This window comes from Bombina bombina, chromosome 7 (genome assembly GCF_027579735.1).
Source record: "Bombina bombina isolate aBomBom1 chromosome 7, aBomBom1.pri, whole genome shotgun sequence".
Lineage (NCBI taxonomy): Eukaryota > Metazoa > Chordata > Amphibia > Anura > Bombinatoridae > Bombina > Bombina bombina.
In genome coordinates, this window is record NC_069505.1 from 33,391,505 (window position 1) to 33,401,863 (window position 10,359).

A 10,359-nucleotide genomic window follows, 5' to 3' on the forward strand; every position below is an offset into this window, starting at 1 on the left:
TATCAGTCCAGTAGTAAAGGGGTATAGCAGGCAGAGTAGTCAGACAGGCAGGGTTCAGCAGCAGTATATCAGTCCAGCAGTTAAGGGGTATAGCAGGCAGAGTAGTCAGACAGGCAGGGTTCAACAGCAGTATAACAATCTAGTAGTTAAGGGGTATAGCAGGCAGAGTAGTCAGACAGGCAGGGTTCAGCAGCAGTATATCAATCCAGTAATTAAGGGGTATAACAGGCAGAGTAGTCAGACAGGCAGGGTTCAGCAGCAGAATATAAATCCAGTAGTTAAGGGGTATAGCAGGCAGAGTAGTCAGACAGGCAGATTTCAGCAGCAGTATATCAATCCAGTATTTAAGGGGTATAGCAGGTAGAGTAGTCAGACAGGCAGGGTTCAGCAGCAGTATATCAGTCCAGCAGTTAAGGGGTATAGCAGGCAGAGTAGTCAGACAGGCAGGGTTCAACAGCAGTATAACAATCTATTAGTTAAGGGGTATAGCACGCAGAGTAGTCAGACAGGCAGGGTTCAGCAGCAGTATATCAGTCCAGTAGTAAAGGGGTATAGCAGGCAGAGTAGTCAGACAGGCAGGGTTCAGCAGCAGTATATCAGTCCAGTAGTTAAGGGGTATAGCAGGCAGAGTAGTCAGACAGGCAGGGTTCAGCAGCAGTATATAAATCCAGTAGTTAAGGGGTATAGCAGGCAGAGTAGTCAGACAGGCAGGGTTCAGCAGCAGTATATAAATCCAGTAATTAAGGGGTATAGCAGGCAGAGCAGTCAGACAGGCAGGGTTCAGCAGCAGAATATCAATCTAGTAATTAAGGGGTATAGCAGGCAGAGTAGTCAGATAGGCAGGGTTCAGCAGCAGTATAACAATCCATTAATTAAGGGGTATAGCAGGCAGAGTAGTCAGACAGGCAGGGTTCAGCAGCAGAATATAAATACAGTAGTTAAGGGGTATAGCAGGCAGAGTAGTCAGACAGGCAGGGTTCAGCAGCAGAATATAAATACAGTAGTAAAGGGGTATAGCAGACAGAGTAGTCAGATAGGCAGGTTTCAGCAGCAGTATAACAATCCAGTAATTAAGGGGTATAGCAGGCAGAGTAGTCAGACAGGCAGTGTTCAGCAGCAGTATATAAATACAGTAGTTAAGGGGTATAGCAGGCAGAGTAGTCAGACAGGCAGAGTTCAGCAGCAGAATATCAATCCAGTAATTAAGGGGTATAGCAGGCAGAGTAGTCAGACAGGCAGGGTTCAGCAGCAGTATAACAATCCAGTAATTAAGGGGTATAGCAGGCAGAGTAGTCAGACAGGCAGGGTTCAGCAGCAGAATATAAATACAGTAGTTAAGGGATATAGCAGGCAGAGTAGTCAGACAGGCAGGGTTCAGCAGCAGTATATCAATCCAGTAGTAAAGGGGTATAGCAGGCAGAGTAGTCAGACAGGCAGGGTTCAGCAGCAGTATATCAGTCCAGCAGTTAAGGGGTATAGCAGGCAGAGTAGGCAGACAGGCAGGGTTCAGCAGCAGAATATAAATCCAGTAGTTAAGGGGTATAGCAGGCAGAGTAGTCAGACAGGCAGGGTTCAGCAGCAGTATATCAATCCAGTAATTAGGGGTATAACAGGCAGAGTAGTCAGACAGGCAGGGTTCAGCAGCAATATATAAATCCAGTAGTTAAGGGGTATAGCAGGCAGAGTAGTCAGACAGGCAGATTTCAGCAGCAGTATATCAATCCAGTAATTAAGGGGTATAGCAGGTAGAGTAGTCAGACAGGCAGGGTTCAGCAGCAGTATATCAGTCCAGTAGTTAAGGGGTATAGCAGGCAGAGTAGTCAGACAGGCAGGGTTCAGCAGCAGTATATAAATCCAGTAGTTAAGGGGTATAGCAGGCAGAGTAGTCAGACAGGCAGGGTTCAGCAGCAGTATATAAATCCAGTAGTTAAGGGGTATAGCAGGCAGAGTAGTCAGACAGGCAGGGTTTAGCAGCAGTATATCAGTCCAGTAGTAAAGGGGTATAGCAGGCAGAGTAGTCAGACAGGCAGGGTTCAGCAGCAGTATATCAGTCCAGCAGTTAAGGGGTATAGCAGGCAGAGTAGTCAGACAGGCAGGGTTCAACAGCAGTATAACAATCTAGTAGTTAAGGGGTATAGCAGGCAGAGTAGTCAGACAGGCAGGGTTCAGCAGCAGTATATCAATCCAGTAATTAAGGGGTATAACAGGCAGACTAGTCAGACAGGCAGGGTTCAGCAGCAGAATATAAATCCAGTAGTTAAGGGGTATAGCAGGCAGAGTAGTCAGACAGGCAGATTTCAGCAGCAGTACATCAATCCAGTATTTAAGGGGTATAGCAGGTAGAGTAGTCAGACAGGCAGGGTTCAGCAGCAGTATATCAGTCCAGCAGTTAAGGGGTATAGCAGGCAGAGTAGTCAGACAGGCAGGGTTCAACAGCAGTATAACAATCTATTAGTTAAGGGGTATAGCACGCAGAGTAGTCAGACAGGCAGGGTTCAGCAGCAGTATATCAGTCCAGTAGTAAAGGGGTATAGCAGGCAGAGTAGTCAGACAGGCAGGGTTCAGCAGCAGTATATCAGTCCAGTAGTTAAGGGGTATAGCAGGCAGAGTAGTCAGACAGGCAGGGTTCAGCAGCAGTATATAAATCCAGTAGTTAAGGGGTATAGCAGGCAGAGTAGTCAGACAGGCAGGGTTCAGCAGCAGTATATAAATCCAGTAGTTAAGGGGTATAGAAGGCAGAGTAGTCAGACAGGCAGGGTTTAGCAGCAGTATATCAGTCCAGTAGTAAAGGGGTATAGCAGGCAGAGTAGTCAGACAGGCAGGGTTCAGCAGCAGTATATCAGTCCAGCAGTTAAGGGGTATAGCAGGCAGAGTAGTCAGACAGGCAGGGTTCAACAGCAGTATAACAATCTAGTAGTTAAGGGGTATAGCAGGCAGAGTAGTCAGACAGGCAGGGTTCAGCAGCAGTATATCAATCCAGTAATTAAGGGGTATAACAGGCAGAGTAGTCAGACAGGCAGGGTTCAGCAGCAGAATATAAATCCAGTAGTTAAGGGGTATAGCAGGCAGAGTAGTCAGACAGGCAGATTTCAGCAGCAGTATATCAATCCAGTATTTAAGGGGTATAGCAGGTAGAGTAGTCAGACAGGCAGGGTTCAGCAGCAGTATATCAGTCCAGCAGTTAAGGGGTATAGCAGGCAGAGTAGTCAGACAGGCAGGGTTCAACAGCAGTATAACAATCTATTAGTTAAGGGGTATAGCACGCAGAGTAGTCAGACAGGCAGGGTTCAGCAGCAGTATATCAGTCCAGTAGTAAAGGGGTATAGCAGGCAGAGTAGTCAGACAGGCAGGGTTCAGCAGCAGTATATCAGTCCAGCAGTTAAGGGGTAAAGCAGGCAGAGTAGTCAGACAGGCAGGGTTCAACAGCAGTATAACAATCTAGTAGTTAAGGGGTATAGCAGGCAGAGTAGCCAGACAGGCAGGGTTCAGCAGTATAACAATCTAGTAGTAAAGGGGTATAGCAGGCAGAGTAGTCAGACAGGCAGGGTTCAGCAGCAGTATATAAATCCAGTAATTAAGGGGTATAGCAGGTAGAGTAGTCAGACAGGCAGGGTTCAGCAGCAGTATATCAATCCAGTAATTAAGGGGTATAACAGGCAGAGTAGTCAGACAGGCAGGGTTCAGCAGCAGTATATAAATCCAGTAATTAAGGGGTATAGCAGGCAGAGTAGTCAGACAGGCAGGGTTCAGCAGCAGTATATCAATCCAGTAGTTAAGTGGTATAACAGGCAGAGTAGTCAGACAGGTAGGGTTCAGCAGCAGTATAACAATCTAGTAGTAAAGGGGTATAGCAGGCAGAGTAGTCAGACAGGCAGGGTTTCGCAGCAGTATATCAGTCCAGTAGTAAAGGGGTATAGCAGGCAGAGTAGTCAGACAGGCAGGGTTCAGCAGCAGTATATCAGTCCAGCAGTTAAGGGGTATAGCAGGCAGAGTAGTCAGACAGGCAGGGTTCAACAGCAGTATAACAATCTAGTAGTTAAGGGGTATAGCAGGCAGAGTACTCAGACAGGCAGGGTTCAGCAGCAGTATATCAATCCAGTAATTAAGGGGTATAACAGGCAGAGTAGTCAGACAGGCAGGGTTCAGCAGCAGTATAACAATCTAGTAGTTAAGTGGTATAACAGGCAGAGTAGTCAGATAGGCAGAGTTCAGCAGCAGTATATCAATCCAGTAGTTAAGGGGTATAGCAGGTAGAGTAGTCAGACAGGCAGGGTTCAGCAGCAGTATATCAATCCAGTAATTAAGGGGTATAACAGGCAGAGTAGTCAGACAGGCAGGGTTCAGCAGCAGTATATAAATCCAGTAATTAAGGGGTATAGCATGCAGAGTAGTCAGACAGGCAGGGTTCAGCAGCAGTATATCAATCCAGTAGTTAAGTGGTATAACAGGCAGAGTAGTCAGACAGGCAGGGTTCAACAGCAGTATAACAATCTAGTAGTTAGGGGGTATAGCAGGCAGAGTAGTCAGACAGGTAGGGTTCAGCAGCAGAATAACAATCTAGTAGTAAAGGGGTATAGCAGGCAGATTAGTCAGACAGGCAGGGTTTAGCAGCAGTATATCAGTCCAGTAGTAAAGGGGTATAGCAGGCAGAGTAGTCAGACAGGCAGGGTTCAGCAGCAGTATATCAGTCCAGCAGTTAAGGGGTATAGCAGGCAGAGTAGTCAGACAGGCAGGTTTCAGCAGCAGCATATCAATCCAGTAATTAAGGGGTATAACAGGCAGAGTAGTCCGACAGGCAGGGTTCAGCAGCAGTATAACAATCTAGTAGTTAAGTGGTATAACAGGCAGAGTAGTCAGACAGGCAGGGTTTAGCAGCAGTATATCAGTCCAGTAGTAAAGGGGTATAGCAGGCAGAGTAGTCAGACAGGCAGGGTTCAGCAGCAGTATATCAGTCCAGCAGTTAAGGGGTATAGCAGGCAGAGTAGTCAGACAGGCAGGGTTCAACAGCAGTATAACAATCTAGTAGTTAAGGGGTATAGCAGGCAGAGTAGTCAGACAGGCAGGGTTCAGCAGCAGCATATCAATCCAGTAATTAAGGGGTATAACAGGCAGAGTAGTCCGACAGGCAGGGTTCAGCAGCAGTATAACAATCTAGTAGTTAAGTGGTATAACAGGCAGAGTAGTCAGACAGGCAGGGTTTAGCAGCAGTATATCAGTCCAGTAGTAAAGGGGTATAGCAGGCAGAGTAGTCAGACAGGCAGGGTTCAGCAGCAGTATATCAGTCCAGCAGTTAAGTGGTATAGCAGGCAGAGTAGTCAGACAGGCAGGGTTCAACAGCAGTATAACAATCTAGTAGTTAAGGGGTATAGCAGGCAGAGTAGTCAGACAGGCAGGGTTCAGCATCAGTATATCAATCTAGTAATTAAGAGGTATAGCAGGCAGAGTAGTTAGACAGGCAGGGATCATACACAAAATAGGCAAATTGATACAACGATCTGTCACACCCAGGAGCACACAAAGTAACACCTATACTTGGGCAGTGACAGATCGTTGTAGTAGAACTTACATAGGCACAGGATTCGCGCCACAGACATCTGACCGGCATCAGGAGCATGCGGCGATCACGTCAGCGCTGCACGCATCCGGACCCGACACAACCCCTGGCAACAAGCAGGGAAGGAGACGCAAGGAGACGCTGTGCCCCTAACAACGGCTAGTGCGACACAAAGTGACACTTGATGATTTTCTGTTTGTTGGCCCGGCCGGATCGGAAGTTTTTGTGTCATTGAGGGACAGTTGTTATCTAGTGGCAAGGGACTTTGGTGTTCCAATTGCCATGGAAAAGTCAGAAATTCAATCTCTCTTAGGGAAGTTGAATTTCTCTTGCAGAATCATTCCCATTGGAAGGGTGTTCTGTAGAAGAATGTCGTTGGCGATGGCCAAGGTTCACAAGCCTCATCATTTTGTGAGGGTCACAAGGGAGCTAAAAGATTATTTGATCATCTGGTTGCGGTTCCTAAGAGATTTTAATGGGGCTGCTTGGTTTCAGGAACTTGAAATTGGACTTGGTGACCGATGCTGCTGGTGGGCATGGTTTCGGGGGCTTTTTTCAGGGTCACTGACTGGGTTTTTGAAGACTTGTTTCGTACCCTGGTATTCCTGGAACTGTTCTCAATCATTGTGACTTTGTTCGTGTGGGAAAGGGAGTTGTTGAACAAATCTATCCTGTTTCATACTGATAATATGGGTGGCGTTGCTGCTGTTAACACCCTTTCATCCTTCTCCCCCCCTGTTTTATGGTTGCTGAGATTGTTGGTTTTGAAATGTCTGTGCATGAATGTTTTGGTTAGGGCAAAACATATTCCTGGGAAAAGTAATCTGATTGGTGATGCTTTATCTCGATTTCAGTGGAGGCGTTTTCGGGATTTGGCTCCTCAGGCGGATGTAGTGGGGTGTCAGTGTCCAGATCAGTTATGGAAGCTTGGGATGGAGGATTGGCTTGACTGGTGAAGGATTCATTGGCTTCAGGTACTTGGTCTGCCTACGTTAAAGTGTGGGGGGAATGCGAGGAATGGTTACTGCTGAAAGGGGTGAGAGAAGGGGTGGATGATGTTACGGCCTGCCTCTTAGAATGGTTGTGGCATTGGGGTAGTGTGGGCTTGTCCTCGGCAAACATGGATAGGAAGCTGTCTGCCCTAGCTTTCAGATTTAAGATGTTGGGTTTATGTGATGTGACCATAGTGTTTTGGGTGCAACAAGTCCTCAAGGGTCTGAAGAAGAAGGGAAGGAACATAGATCACAGGAGGCCCAATTACTTTTACATTGTTAGGAAGAAATTGGGGAATTTGGCCCAGCCGTTGTATTTCACCTTTTGAGCTTATTTTATTTTGTACGGCCTTCGTCTCAGCCTTTTTCGGGGCCTTCCGTATTTCGAAATTAGTTAGCCGGAGCAAATGGGTGCCGGGGATTCTGAGGGTGGAAGATGTGATGTGGGATGATTCCAAGGTGGATATATTTTTGAGACAAAGTAAAACTGACCAGTACCGAAAGGGAAAGAGTATTGTGTTATTCCCTAGTGGCAGAGAGGTTTGTCCATGTCGAATTTTGGTGCAATTCATGTCATTGAGGCCAAGGCAGGGTGGTCCTCCTGTCTCAATTTCAGTTCAGGGGGGTGTTAAAAGGAGCTCTGGAACAATTGGGTTTTTCTCTTTCAGAGTTTGGTTCCCATTCCTTTCGTATTTGGGTGGCAACTGAAGCCTCGATGCTGGGCTTGCAAGACGATGTGGTTAAAAAAATTGGAAGATGGAGGTCTGCAAGGTATCGTTCATACATACGACCTGAGTTGAAAGTGTGATGAGGAGATTAATTTCTTTTAATTGTGTTTTTGGGTTTTTATGTTTTAGGTGTGAAGAGCATTTGGGTGATGGGGCATTCATTTATTTATTGGGCCAGGAATAAGGCGAGGAGGAAATTTGACGGCCTTCAATTGGGACGCCTGGTTGATCAATGAAAGGTAAAATGGTTAGGTGTGCAGGGTCTCAGATGGGTGAGTTTATTGCCATTGTTTGTTGATTACTGTAGGCAATTCCCTCCTGTCAGTATATGGCCGGGTTATAAAACAATATATTTAATTATTATCCTTTAAACTAAACCCCAATAAAATATGCATATACCAAAAACCATAAAATTAATATAAATTCCTGAATTCTTTTTATTAGTTAATATTTATAACCACATTGAAATATATTTGTAGGGATCAGAATATGAGTCAAACTATACAGTGTTTAAATTATTATAATATGCTATACTCTTTACAAAGCAAACTGAATTGTAACTTATAACTAACCTTATTCACAATTGAATTTCATTCAATTAACACAATGAGATTCCAAGATATTAGCTACTAGCATTCAAGCAATACAATCAGGTATTTAGCCACAACTTATCCTATATAATTCCAATTTAAAACATTAGAAATTGTATATATTATTTGTGCCAACAATTAAACTCTATGCCAATTTATCTAAGCTGAATTAAATTCTTAGTTACCTACAGTTAAGACAAATTCTAAGATATATATCTATATTTGCAAAGATAAATTACTTAGCACTAAGGATTTGTTCTAAAATACACAGACTATGAATGTAACCTGAAATACAAACTGCTCTTTTGAATCTACTAACTACAGTAATAATGAATGTTTGTTTTAAATGTTTACCTATATTTTAGCAACCTTATAAACTTTACCAAATCGATATTCAGCTCCCAATATTTCTCAACAGGTCCAATTTCACCTCAGAATACCAAAAATAGAGTTTTGCAATATGGAGAATAAAGGGTAGCTATTTGCTTATAATAACTGCAGAAGTTATCTGTCCAGGGTTTCAGCAAACAGTTCACCAGCCAAAGTTTAGCAAAAGTTAGCCAAAGTTAGCAAGAGTTCTCCTTTCTCTCTCTATGCTTGGGGTTAAATCATCTGATATCACCCCACCCTTTTTTGTTAAGTACAATCATTGGTGAGATTGTAAATGCACAACGGAGGCTTGTCCCTTCTCATTGGTCACCTGGGATAGCATGGTTGCTAGGGAAATGCATCTTTAACAACCAAATCTTTTGGCTGTAATTCTCGCATCACAACACCGGGGGCAGCATGACAAACAGATTAATTTAACCATTTCTAGACAGTAAAAACATTTCTTTAAAATGTGCATTTAAAAATGCTATAATTTCTTTATATTAATAAGTTACATGTTCACATGTACTGGACTATGTCACATTATTCATTTGGATTATTTTAATATGAAACATCAGTATTATTTCTAATATCTTATTATTATTATCTTGAAATCTATTTAAAAATAGCTTTTGGTTATTTCTTCCTTTTATTCATATAAAACCACAGCATATTTCACATTCAGTGTACTTCTTCCTGAATATATAGATTGATGCCCATGACCAATTGTTGTCTGCAACCAAATAAATAATTGTTAGAAATGTTAAGCATTCATGTCTATTTGCAATATTATCAATGTAGTTATTATTCAATACAGCAATTATTTATTTAATATAATATGTCCCAGATGAATACATATATACATATTATTTGTTATTTGAGTATTTCAAACTCAAATGAAAACTGGCATCATTCCTTTTGAAAGATTTATTTATTTTTATTTATGCCATACAGAGACTTTAAATGTGAATTTGTCTGGGTTCTACACATGGGAAACTCCGCAGGGGATAATTTAAACATAGGTGATAATAGCCATTTGTTTAGCTACAAACTGGTTTCCTACGAATCTCATCAAGCTTCAAACGAAGTCCAGCCATTTCTCAGACATTGACATCTACTTATCAAGCCGTCGACTTTCTTGCATTTGACGGCACCAATACGCTTGCCTAAGATTGCCTAACATCGCGGCCGCTGACCTGAATACGTTCTCCAAAGTTACCAAAAAAGCTGTCAAAAAGCCACGCACCAAGTACGGGGCGATGAGCAGTGGACTGTTGTTAACTAACAGTCATCGATCTCGCTGCTCTTCAGCTTTTTTTCAGCTTTCTTGGTATACTGTCACTAAGCACCCACACTATACTAAACTATTTTACCCCCTATACCGCCGCTCCCGGACCCCGCCGCACCTAAATAAAGTTATTGACCCCTAAACCGCCGCTCCTGGACCCTGCCACACCTAAATAAAGTGTTTAACCCCTAAACCGCCACTCTCGGAGCCCACCGCCACCTACATTATACATATTAACCCCTAATCTTCCGCCCCCTATACCGCCGCCACCTACATAAAGTTATTAACCCCTAAACCGCCGCTCCCAGACCCCGCCACACCTAAATAAAGTGTTTAACCCCTAAACTGCCGCTCCCGAAGCCCAATGCCACCTGCATTATATTTATTAACCCCTAATCTGCTCCCCCTACACCGCTGCCACTATATTAAATGTATTAACCCCTAAACCTAAGTCTAACACTAACCCTAACACCCTCTAACTTAAATAGAATTTAAATAAATAGAAATAAATTATTCCTATTTAAAACTAAATACTTACCTATAAAATAAACCCTAAGATAGCTACAATATAACTAATAGTTACATTGTAGCTATCTTAGGATTTATTTTTATTTTACAGGCAACTTTGTATTTATTTTAACTAGCTACAATAGTTATTAAATAGTTATTACCTATTTAATAAATACCTAGTTAAAATAAATACAAAAGTACCTGTAAAATAAAACCTAACATAAATTACAATTATACCTAACACTACACTATAATTAAATTAATTACCTACATTAACTACAATTAACTGCAATTAAATAAAATTAAATACAATTATCTAAAGTACAAA